General features: G+C 36.6%; 1 long non-coding RNA gene across 1 annotated transcript; it reads right to left on the bottom strand.

Annotated features, from left to right (window-relative positions):
- Positions 1-6157: 6157 nt before the first annotated feature.
- On the bottom strand, positions 6158-10073 carry LOC131943996 (uncharacterized). Its single transcript, XR_009386986.1, has 3 exons — positions 9953-10073; positions 7645-7826; positions 6158-7522 (listed from the first exon to the last, which is right to left on the bottom strand). It is a non-coding gene; the product is annotated as an uncharacterized LOC131943996 (long non-coding RNA).
- Positions 10074-12982: the final 2909 nt, after the last annotated feature.

Genomic DNA, 12982 nt, shown 5'->3' with positions numbered 1-12982 from the left:
GATCCGCACCCCCCGCCCCTCCTCGCTACGCCCCTGTATCTATGTATCTGACAAGACAGCTATAGAGAAAACACAAGCAAAATACACAAAATACATAAGCAAAATAAAAACTTTCATAGTAAAACGAAAACGAAATATGACGTCACATTGAGCATATAGAAGTCTAAAGCAGGGGGAGTGCACACGATAATATGACGACATTGATTCTCGAGTAAACATTGAATTCAAAAGCCAATATTGTCTAATCTTAAAAGTGATTTACGAGCAGGTTCTTTCATCCAATTATTCGGGTAGGGGCAAAGCCCCATTCCCGCCCCCCCCCCCCCCTCAACTCAAAAGAAATGACGTCATCGATACTTTATAATAAAAATACTCAAATTAAGGCATAATTATTGTGTCTAATCTTATAAGCGTTTTGCGTGTAGAGTTTCTTTCATGCATTTCTTCGGGTAGTGGCTAAGCGCGACATCAGTGTTTCTTTTAGACTTTTTCCTTCCCGGAGGGGGGAACTTTTTTTAATCTAAAAAGTGTTTTGCGTGCACAGTTTCTTTCATGCACCTCTTCCGTTTGGGGCGAAGCCCCTCACAGGCTCTTCCTTTAGTTTGTATGATCTACAAATGCGACCAGTGTTTCTTTCAGACTTTTTCCTCCACGGAGAGTGGTGGGGGTACTTGAAATTTTCGGGGGCGGGGTGGAATTTCCTGGGAGGAGGCGGACACCGGAAAAAGTATATTATATTTTGTAAACATGCGACATTTTGTAAATGCGACTTTCGTCATGATTGAGACTAGGTGCATGGTTTGGCTACAACTATATTAAGTATTAATGCGCGATAACTACGAGTAGATCAAGCTTAAATCCAATTAAAATGCCAATTCTGGATAAAAAAAATCCGTTTTCAATGTCCTTTTTCGTTTCCGGTTCAATTTAAAGTTAAGGGGGTTATTTTAGTTTTGGTTTAGACAAACTAGCGCCCGTTGCATCCTTCCTCAACGGGCCATTTATCTCGTATATAAATTCCTTCCTTCCTTCCTTCCTTCCTTCCTTCCTTCCTTCCTTCCTTCCTTCCCTCCCTCCCTCCCTCCCTCCCTTCCTTCCTTCCTTCCTTCCTTCCTTCCTTCCTTCCTTCCTTCCTTCCTTCCTTCCTTCCTTCCCAACCCCCCCCCTCCCTCCCTCCCTCCCTCCCTCCCTTCCTTCCTTCCTTCCTTCCTTCCTTCCTTCCTTCCTTCCTTCCTTCCTTCCTTCCTTCCTTCCTTCCTTCCTTCCTTTCTTCCTTCCTTCCTTCCTTCCTTCCTTCCTAACCCTACGAAAGCGTGTTGTTCGGTGGTGATTCTAATGTTATGGTTGTGTTGTGGTTGTGTTGTGGTTATGTTGTGGTTGTGTTGTGGTTGTGTTGTGGTTGTGTTGTGGTTGTGTTCTGGTTGTGTTCTGGTTGTGTTCTGGTTGTGTTCTGGTTGTGTTCTGGTTGTGTTGTGGCTGTGTTGCGATTGTGGTTGTGGTTGTTTTGTGTGTGTTGTGGTTGTGTTGTGGTTGTGGTTTTGGTTGTGTTGTGTTTTTTTTTTTCTGTTCCCAAGTTGGTACATTAAAATAAGATTTACCGTGGTGGAGCACGGTTATGCGGCTAGTATATATATATATATATATATATATATATATATATATATATATATATATATATATATATATATATATATATATATATATATATATATATATATATATATATATATATATATATATATATATATATATATATATATTAGCCGTCCCGGCCAGGCCCTGCTCTGGCTTCTGTGAAAAACCTTTCTGTTAAAGACCATAAACCCGACACTGCCCACCCAAACCACAACCAACCAAAACCAAAACAATAAAACGCAAACATAACGCTTACACAATTACAAATACAAACGAAAACAAAAACAAAACAACAAACCCAACCACAAACACCAATACAAACACAAAGAAAAAACAAACAAAAAAGCAAACAAAAACCTAACAACAAACCCAACCACAACCACAAACACTAATACGAACACAAAGAAAAAAACAAACGAAAAAGCAAACGAAAACAAACCAAATCCAAACGCAAAACCAACCACAAACACAAACACAAACCCAAAGAAAATCCACAAACGAAAAAGCAAACGAAAACAAACCAAATCCAAACGCAAAACCAACCACAAACACAAACCCAAAGAAAAAACCACAAACGAAAAAGCAAACGAAAACAAACCAAATCCAAACGCAAAACCAACCACAAACACAAATACAAACACAAACCCAAAGAAAAAAACACAAACGAAAAAAGAACGAACAAAAACAAACCAAACCAAAACGCAACCACTAACGCAAACCCAATCTTAACACAAAGAAAACACAAACGCGAACATAAACGCAAAGTGCTCACAGTCTAGCCCGGGGCGAAATCGCCTGTTTCAGCTTAATAAACGACTATAGTACCCCAACTTATTTATAGTCTTTTGCATTCACTTAAACGAACGTAGTCGCAAAACCGAACACGGGAGGCCTGGGGCTCCAAATAGCACCCTGTCTGGGCGCCAGAGGACGCCCGGATTCGATTCACTTAAAGACTATAGTAACCTTTCTTATCCATACTCTATCGCAGGGGTTCCCAACCTTTTTTTACTCTAGAGCACATTATAAAATATCGGTAGGGTGGCGGGCACCACCTATTTTAAATCGACAAACTCCTTCCAGAGGCGTAGCGACCCTTCCCGTCACCCGGGGACAAAACTTTCGATTTGCACCCCCCCCCCCTCAAACTTTCGAATTGCACCCCCCCCCCTCAAACTTTCGTTGTCCATCCCCTTCAACCTTTCAATAATGTTTATGAAAAAAATTCTGTCTCTGTCGAATAGTGAGAGGCGGGCACATACGAATCGTTCGGCGGGCGCCATGGCGCCCGCGGGCACGGGGTTGGGAACCCCTGCTCTATCGCACTGTTTAAAGCGAAATTATGCACCATAGCGCTCACAGGATAGCCCAGGGCGCCAAATTGAACCCTGGTGGGGCGCCGGCGGACGAGCCTGTTTCAATTTAATGAACAAATATAATACTACAAGCTTATCCGTAAACGGAAAGAAATAAACATATGGGATTTGTAGGACCTGGCTTATTTACTGTTGTTGATTTAAAAAAAAAATTAGTTAACAATAAGCACAGTGTATAGAATAAATAAAAGGCAGTGTTAAAAATACCTATAACATTTGCACTTGATCAATCCTCGCTAACTATGTAATTATTTTTTTCCCAACACCAAAACAAAGTAATAATAAGTAAATTCTTTTCCACTAATGCAACGTTTTATAAAGGGAAGTAATTGTGTTTTCCTAATTGATCAAAGGGAAGTAAGTGCTAAAGAACTAAATATAAAAAGTTTTCAGACATAATTAGAATTTTTATAAAAGATATTTTTTTTAAAATTGTGTTTAATGAACATGCCGACAATTATTACTATCAGTTTGAAAAATGAAAACTATTTCCCAACACTTTCAGTATTAATTTTTAAACCATGCATTTAGGTAATGAGCGCTTTAATTATCTAACACTTAAATCCATCAAAGTATTCACGACAAACTTATTACAAACATTTTACATACAGAATTGAGCTTTATATATTAGACTGAATGCTGAGACAAGTGTTAGTAGATTGAGATACGGAGTGATATAATGTGTGGACATTTGACATTAGAGGCCTGTTGAGATTCACCTAATTATGAACTGTGATTATTCATGAAGAAATAAAGTGTTGTAATATTGAATCTGCGGGCCGAGTGTGGTGTTTTTTTTATATCAGGTGGGTGGATCGGTACCAAATGAGGTGTCCTCGCCCTAGAGGTGGGAATTTCATACGCCGCGGGCGAATACCTACAGACAGGAGGTAGACACGCCTCTGTCGCATTTGGATGCCGTGAGGAAGGGGTCGCTATTTTTCTTAATATATGGTATATAAACAATGAAAGTCGGGTGCGGTTTAAAACCGTTCATTCGATCGACATGGAACTTTCGGGAGTTGATGATAATACCCCCAAGAAGGTTTCTGTGAACAAAAAAATATGAAAATTTGATATGGGCGACACCCGGTAGGTTGTGATTTTCGTCAATACACAATCTGGCGCCCAGCATAGCGGGTAAGGGGTACTACTTTATTCAGCGTTAAAACTTCAGGCAAAACCGCTAGCGACCCGTAGATCGCACGACCCGAAGCGAGCACTATGGCGCCTAAGTTCGTTTTTAAAAAAAAGAGTATACACTAAAGACACGATGGGCAACAATATAGAACCAGGCGCGTTGACTATATAGAACCAGGCGCGTCCCCCAGTTCCCTGTAGGGTTCGATTTGGCGCACTGGGCTTTCAGGTAATAACTTGGATATTTGGTTTGTTTGATGTGTTGTTTTGTTGGTTTGGTTTTTGTTTGTTTGGTTTTGTCCCTTTTGATCTTTTTAAATCTGTGTAATGCTATGTTTTCGTATAAATTTGAATTTATTATGCTTATTGGTTCCATTTTTTTGTTCAATAAAATTCAAGGTATGTTGATTGTGTGTGTGTGTGTGTGTCAGTAGCGTACGCAGGGGGGGGGGGGGAGCAGGGGGGGGGGGGGCGACCGCTCCCCCTCTGGCCATTTTCAGCAAAGTGGCGCCTTTTTTTTAAAACTTTTTAAACTCAAAGTTTTAAACAATGATTTTTGTTAAATTATTTTTGGTCGGCACATCTATGTAAATCACAAGATTTCTTTTCATGCAGCAATTAAGCAGAATTGTACTAGTCTAGTAGCGTCTACGTTTACAACACGTACAGCTGTATCAAGTTTGTCATTCTAAAAATAACCATTACGATGCATTGCAATTAAAAAAAAACCTCTACGGGCAGTACCACTTGGCAAGTGGGGTGTTAAGTTTAAGGCAACTGTATAATGTATTTGCTTAAGAATAATTGATCTAGAAAATATTATACATAAATCTTCACACATAATTACTTTATATATACAGTTTTAATCGTGTAATTAATTTTAAAAAATTACAATACAAAAAACAAATACAACTGATGTGGAACCTCCATTTAAATTTACTTATGGGCAAACTTTATAAAAGTCAGTAGTAATTTAAAAAGTGCAAGATCTGAACTAAAAGACCAATATTTTAGTAAAACGTAAGGTATTATTCCGAATGGTTTTCTGTTGTTTATTAACGCGTGTTTTTATACCAACTCTGATTTTAAAAACTTTCATTATGCTGTAATACTTTAGCATTTATGATGACGATATATTTAATTCTGATTGTAGACAAAAATTTTTTTATAAATACGATATTGTTAAACAACTTTATTACATTTTAAAGTAATTATTGATTTGTTTTGACATTTATAATTAAATATGTAGATATATACATATTTATATTAAGAGAGTGATTATTTCCCCTATTTCGCTTGTCTTAATTAATGTCCCAGGAATTAACAGGTAATTTTTTTTACAAGAATTACAAAACAGATTGTGTTGCGTTTATTGTTTTTGGTTGAAGTGTGTGTATATATATATTTTTTTTTTTTGTTTAGATCGATACTTTTTTTGGTTTTTGACGGCCTACATTGTGTTTTTTTCTTATTTCTTCAAGTGCTACTTACAATTTATTTTACATCATAGCGAAGTAATGACATACAGCTAGTAAATATATATATATATATATATATATATATATATATATATATATATATCCTAATTTATAAAAGGCCATGTGCGCTCTTCTCTCTCTCTCTCTCTTTCTCTGTCCGCAAAAAATTTTCGCCGGACATCACGTCAGAATCGGCAGCGATATATCGAGAACTTTTTACGGACTTTTGTTGAAAATAATATGTTAGATGTTTTAAATGTATAACCACAATTTTAGTTAACCCTTTATTGCATGAATTATTGGTTTACTTGGTAAAAATTTTTTGACTTCATATTTCTACAGCAAATGGACTAACTTGAGATGTAGGGAATTTTTTTTTTGAATAGATGATAAATATCACAACAATTTTGGTCGTTGCAATTCTGCAACTATGCGCAAGGGTCAAACTTTTTTCCATAATAAGAAAAAAAAATATGTATATAGAATTGTTGATATAAATGTAAATAACTTGTACAAATCATTTGAGAGTAACAATAGTAACATGTAAGTTTATTTATGATGAAAAGAACAGTAAAATCATGTACACTGCAAGAGAAAAAAACAACTGAAAAATTACATGCAGGTTTATTTAGTAAAAAGTTTATTAGCATTTTTTTTTTGCTATACAGCAAATAAAAACTTCTGTGCATTGTTGGTGCAGGACAACCTGCAACTAAATGATGAACTAAATGATATTGTCTATGTAAATATTGAGCCCAACATATTGGGGAACACTCTGTAATAATGTCCGCTCAATATTAGCAACAGCACTTTGTCATCTTGTCCTTTTGTAGCTTTACCCGAATGCACTTCAAAATCTTGGATTATACAAGTTGTTGGACACAACAAAAACTTTGTAGCCCATCTATATGGCTTTCTATGGTTGTAGGTTGGACTGCTTTTGCCTACGATATGTGAATGGGTCGATTTGCTCATGAATACTTAGAATCTCAGATGGCATGGGGTTTGATAAGCACAGAATTCCGATATTGGTCAACTTCTGCCCTTTGAACATTGTTTGACAGGTGTAGCTTAATCTTAATCCACTCAAATCTATTGATGGTTATGTCTGTGACAGTAACACATTAGGTGGCAAGGCACCAAGATCTTTGGTATCTAGAATTGTTTTTTACAATGTTTATGTAAAACACAATTTCCAGGAGATGTTTTTGTTCATCTTTATCCAGTACTAGTGGATTGTTTATGTCCTGCTGAGGACATTGTTTGACAGGTTCAGATTATTCTTATTCCGCTTGAATCTGTTGATGGTCATGACGTATGTGACCGTAACACACTTGGTGGCAAGGCTCCAATACACTCTGCATCTAAGAGTTTTTAGAATCTTTATGTAATACACACAATTTCTAGGAAATGTTTTAGCTCATTCTTATTCAGTGTTAATGGATTGTTTGTCCTGTTGAGGACATTGTACGACAGGTGCAGATTATTCTTTATCCGCTTGAATCTGTTGATGATCATGACGTATGTGACCGTAACACACTTAGTGGCAAGGCTCCAATACACTCGGCATTTAGGAATTTTTTACAATGTTTATGTAAAATCTAATTTCCAGGAATAATCTTTATCCAGTGCTAAAGGACTGTTGATGTCATGTTAGAGGACAGTACAGGTTGGATTGATACACAACTGTCCGAACACAGATTATCTATAAAGATGTTGTTGAAATAATCCAATGGCCGCCTCTGATGTTTGGCTTCTCTCCTAGGATCAGGAAATGGTGGAACATTTGCTGTTTACTGGGACTGATCATTCTGTTGTTGCTAATGAAGACCTTGGTGTAGACAATTGAGAAGGTCCTGAGGAGTTTCATCATTTTTCGCAAATGGGCATACTCTGTAGAAATACATTTTGAGAACATTATTTGGTTATAAATTATGCAATAATTGTATACAAAACAATAAATGCTTTACCAATCTACAAGCAAACCTTTAAAGTATGCAATAATAATATGTTACCTTCAACTGCGTCAGACAAATCTTCATCACCAACATCCGATAGGTCCCGGGTACTGTTTACTTTCTCTATTTCATCATTGGACAACTCACTATCTTTTGAGCCAAAAGGAGTAGCTCAGAATAAAATTGTAGAAGACTTTCAACTTAGACTCTTGGATCCATGGTTACGAGTATGTGAAAGCCTAATAAAATAAAAACAAAAGGTTATTCATTAGCCTAGCTCTTAGCGATAAATATTATATAATTATATAATAAATAAATAAAACTAATAAAACTATTGTTAGGTTATAATTTATTATGATTATTATAGGCAAAAACTAGATCTAGTAGTTATAAATAATATACCACAACACTAAATGTATTTCACATCATAAAATAAACTATTTTGTGTATAGAAATAATTACCAAGCAAACTAAAGTCTAGCTCAGAGCAGCCATTTTTATTTATTCCGTTGCATGTAGTAGGCCGTTCGAATTCGCAGCTTCCGGGTTTGTTGTTTTGAAGCCATCTCACGGCTCATGCGCTTACCAAAAATGGCGACCAGTTTCGCTTTCACTAATGGGTAGAGCGATAAAACTAATGATTACGAAGCCATCGTTAATTTAAGAAATCGGAACTATCCGTTTCTATTTAAGTCTGTTATTTAAGAATTGTCGGATCTACTTTTGGCCTAATTCCTTTGTTTGTCTCGCAAGCGGCGCCTTAGTGAAAGTAGCTCTATGAATTCTTGTCTTTTATATCAAATAACTCTTACATATCGCTTCCAGATGCAAACCAGCTTATGTCAGATGTAAACTTTAAAGTATTAATTTTACACACATTACCATTAACTGGTAATAATTTGGCGTGTTAATGAGATATGTGCGTGGGAAAACGATCACCCCCCAATAATGCCATTTTATTATAATCTTGCTTAGTGAAAACGAGGCGCGGGAAAATGTGTGCTGCGCAAGAATCCAATCATTTGGCTAGATTTATGACTGTTTTTTTATGTCACACCTAAAAATAGAATGTTTACGCTTTCTTCATTGATGATCGTTTTCATTATTTTTTAAACTGAAAGTATGAATTATTAGTTAGATTTCAGGTTTTGTAACTTGGTATACTTACCCTTTATCAAAATTAAAAGCATAGCATGCTGATTGTGAACAAATATAGTCATAAAACACAGAAATATAAAGTTACAAACAATGCGATGTCAGGATGTGCCACACCCGGGCCACACCCCCTCAAGAAAACACGTGTTTATTAAGCTGTTTATGTCACTTTACACCAGTAATTAAAATTAATTTTCAAATTTTTATCACTTATTGGGTAAGATTAAGCACATGTATACTGAAAATTAAAAAAAAAACAAAAGCAAATTCTGTTTTAATGAAGGTCACGGGTCAAGTTTTTTTTCCTTCTGTCAAGTTCATTGGAGGTTGCCACAGACTGACTTGACTTTGGAATTTTTTTTCAGTAATAATGACTTTACACAGAAAGTTAAAATATGCTAAATTAGCTTAGTTTACTAGTGTTCTAGCTATTATTGATACATTTTTAATAAAAAAAATCATTCTGTAATTCTCATCAAAAAGCCTACATGTAGTTGCATTACTGCAACAATACAAAACCGGTAATCTATCGTTTTGGGTACGTAAAATCGGCCGCGGCTATTAATGTACGAAAACGTTACCTCATTGTCAAGGCTGTAATAGAAGTATATTGTAATATGTTTGTGTCAAATATTATAGATAAATGAATAATAAACCTAAATCAATGGCTAAATATATCAATATAGGCCAGAAATTAACTTTAAACAGCAGTGTCTGCAAGCAAGATTTGCTATATAAACAGCAGCCATTTGTAAAATAGAGTAACTTCCGCCTGAATCTCGCGCTATATGTCTATAAAAATAAAACTTTAACAAGATGGCTGCTATAGTAAATGAGCGTGGTTGCATCTGTTGGAAACATCGCTGGTGTTCATTTATTACTGAAAAGTTTTAATTCAATTGATTAAAAACAGGTACATAAATGAAACAAGGAAACATTTTTGTATTTTTAAAAACATAAATCCTCCTCAAAATGTGAAATAATTATTAAAATGTAAGGAGTCACCTGTTTTTCACATTACTAGTCGCAGCCGATTTTACGTACCTAAAACGATAGATTACCACAAAACCTAGCTCTTACTAATAAAATAATAAGAATTTTATTGTGAATCAACTAAATTAGTACTAATGCATAGTTATTATTGTAAATATATTTTTTTCAGCTAGTTTATTATAATTTTAACCAGGTTTTAACGTAATTTTATACTTACCTTTTAGCAAAAAGCAGAAAAGTGTAGATCGCTTCTAAAAATGGCCGATTTTAAAAAGAAAATCTTCTTTTCAAAAGAGTTCCGGTATAAAATGTATTAAAAAGTGCTATCCGGAGTAAAATAAGTTGAAAACAAAACAAAATATTAAATAGTACAGTAATTGATTACTCATAAAGTATTGTTGCAAAACTGCAACGCTATGCCATATAGGGTTAAAGAAGAAAAATAAAAATTAAAGGCGTATTCGAATGTAGAGAAACAGTATTATTTATGCAACCGGAAAAGCATTAATAGATGTGAAAAAGAACGCATAAAACTGTGACGTCACTATTGCTTATACATTAACTAATGACGTCATCTGCCGTGTTTAGAATGAAAAGAAATGAACTATTTCATTCAAATTTGATTTAGATCTACGTACACTATGAAATGTATACAATACAATTTTTCCGGCCTAAACTCATAAAATTTATTTTATGTATTTGGATTCTAGATCTAGAGATTCTAGATCTAGACTAAATCTAAATCTAAATCTACGCAATAACTAGATCTAGACGTAGACGCTAAGATCTAGATTTACTGATTTAGACTCTAACTTCTCTAAAATCAATTCCAAAAATAAATTTCTATACTAGGACTAAACTATTTCAAGACTTATTTATTTTATACAAAATCTTTGTTTGGAACTGGCTAATTTGGGATAAAAAAATTAATTTGAAAAATAGGCATATTCGCGTAAGTTAAGATTTTAAAATACGTGTTTCATTCTCCGTACTTTATAAGGTGCCTAAATAGCGGAGATGTTAGTGTACATTAAACCACGCAGGTGGTGCGGGTTCGAGACACACCAAGTCAACTTGGTTAATGTACTTTTTTTTTATTATGCTCGGGCTAAACTTAAAAAAAAATTCTTTTAGGAATCTAGATCTAGATCTAGATTGTCGGGTGTCCGGCACTTCCCGGCGCCGCAGGCGCTTCAAATTTGGCAGGACCTTGCCTTGGGGCGACAGAACACGGGGGCCGGTTGGCCGAAAAGTCTACGATGAGGGGGTCAAAACTGACATCGACTGACCGGTACCTTATAGGAGCTATAAATTTTAAAAAAATGTCCACGGAGGAACCTCTTCATAACTCTTGAGGTCGTAGACCGACCCTCGGGCGAATTAATTAAGCATTCAAATTCTCAATGTTTTCGAAAGCCTAAGCGAAGCTGGGCAGCATGCCTAGTATATATATAATTCACGTATACAGAACGTGTTAAAAATTTCGCTCCCCCTACAACGAAAACCTGGATACGCCTCTGGTGTGTGTGTGTGCGTGTGTGAGTGTGTGCGCGGGTGCGCGGGTGCGTGCGGGTGTGTGCAGGTGCGTGCGTGTGAGTGGGCATGCGTGTGTGTGTGCGTGTGTGCGCGCGCGCTAGACTAGGTCCTAAAGTTAGGAGTTTAAACCACCGTGAGTTTAGCTACGATTGCACTAAAAAGGAGAACATAAATGACTTTCTTTAAATATATATTACGAGCCGACCCGTGGCGTATCATATGCCGCTATTTAGTTCTTTTATTTTCTACTTTTCAGTAACACTATCAGTAGGTCGTTAAGGACGATAACCCCCCCCCCCCACCCCTACTTTCCCCCTACCCTACCCCCCCCCCCCGTGAAAGCAGCCTCCTCTTAGCTACCTCCCCTAAATTTAAAATCGTTTGAAACTAAATTATCTGCCCCTAATAGCCGTCACTAAACCCGGCTCTACGATAGTAAACATTTAGCGTGAACCACAGCTCACCAGACCATGTGGGGGTGGGGGCGGTAGGGATATGCCTAGAGAGGAAGAGAGGGGTCTGCTAGACGCGCTTACAGCATGGTGTTTTCCGTGGTCTCCATGAAGAGAATTATATATATAGAAGATAGTACACTGCTATTTGTAAGCCCTGTTAGGGGGGGGGGGGAATAACTATGCTACGTCCCTAGGCTTAACTAATAACTGTACGGTCAGTGCAACCGTGGTAGACCCACGGTGGTTAAACCCTAACCTTAGTCTAGGTAAAAAAAAACACAAAAAAACTTTAACAATTTATGGAATTTTTGCATTAAAAAATGGAACAATAAAAATCGTAAAGTCAAATTCAAAACATCCTAAACAATCATCTAATGAAACACTAAACAAACAAAACACACAACGTTCGATGGAATATTATGTACATTTGATGCCTCGGATAGTCTAGGCTCTGACCACACAGACAACCTCCCTATCCCCTACGGCAACCGAAACGCCATCTAATATCCGCACCAAACACACAAAACATCAAACAACACAATACATTCAAAACAATACATTCAAAACACTACATACAAAACACTACATACAAAACAATACATACATACAACCAAATTTCACAAGCAACCTCACTCCCCGCACGAGGAGCGCCAATCGCCCACACAGAAACTGACCAGATCTATATCTACATTCTACTCCTGTCAAAAGAAGGACAAATCCGAGCGGTCAGTTTTTTTACCCACTTCGGGCGGAAGGGGAAACCCCGTAGCCGCTGTCCGGTTGACCATTCACGCACAGATTCGCACACAATAAAATAATACAAAATAAATCATCCATTCACCCGCTCACATATATATTAAATAACTGTAAAGTACATAGGAATTTTTGGAATCATTTAAATCCTTCCCGAGTCGGAAAAAATACAACTTTATGGCTGAATATCTGCGTCAACACGATCACTTTTGTACCTTTTCAGATTATTATAACTACTTTTCTGTATGTCTATTCAAACCTTGTAACCAACCATAACTTTTGCCGAACCTTGGTCTAAATGGAGCGTTTGCTAACTAGCAGTATTAATTGATTTCATTCCGGAATAATCAAAGGATTTTGTTTACATTGGATGCTGGTTTATTTGAATTTCCATTGGTAAACATTGACAGAGACCGCTTAACTGTTTCGGAGCTTACGATCAATCGGTTCATTACCAAACACGAGATCTGTCTGAAGGGGAGGGGGTAGTGTCACAGAGGCGT

The sequence above is a fragment of the Physella acuta genome, unplaced genomic scaffold (genome assembly GCF_028476545.2).
Source record: "Physella acuta isolate Inbredline_101_S28 unplaced genomic scaffold, ASM2847654v3 ptg000476l, whole genome shotgun sequence".
Taxonomy (NCBI): Eukaryota; Metazoa; Mollusca; class Gastropoda; family Physidae; genus Physella; species Physella acuta.
This window is presented reverse-complemented; position numbering and strand designations above follow the sequence as displayed.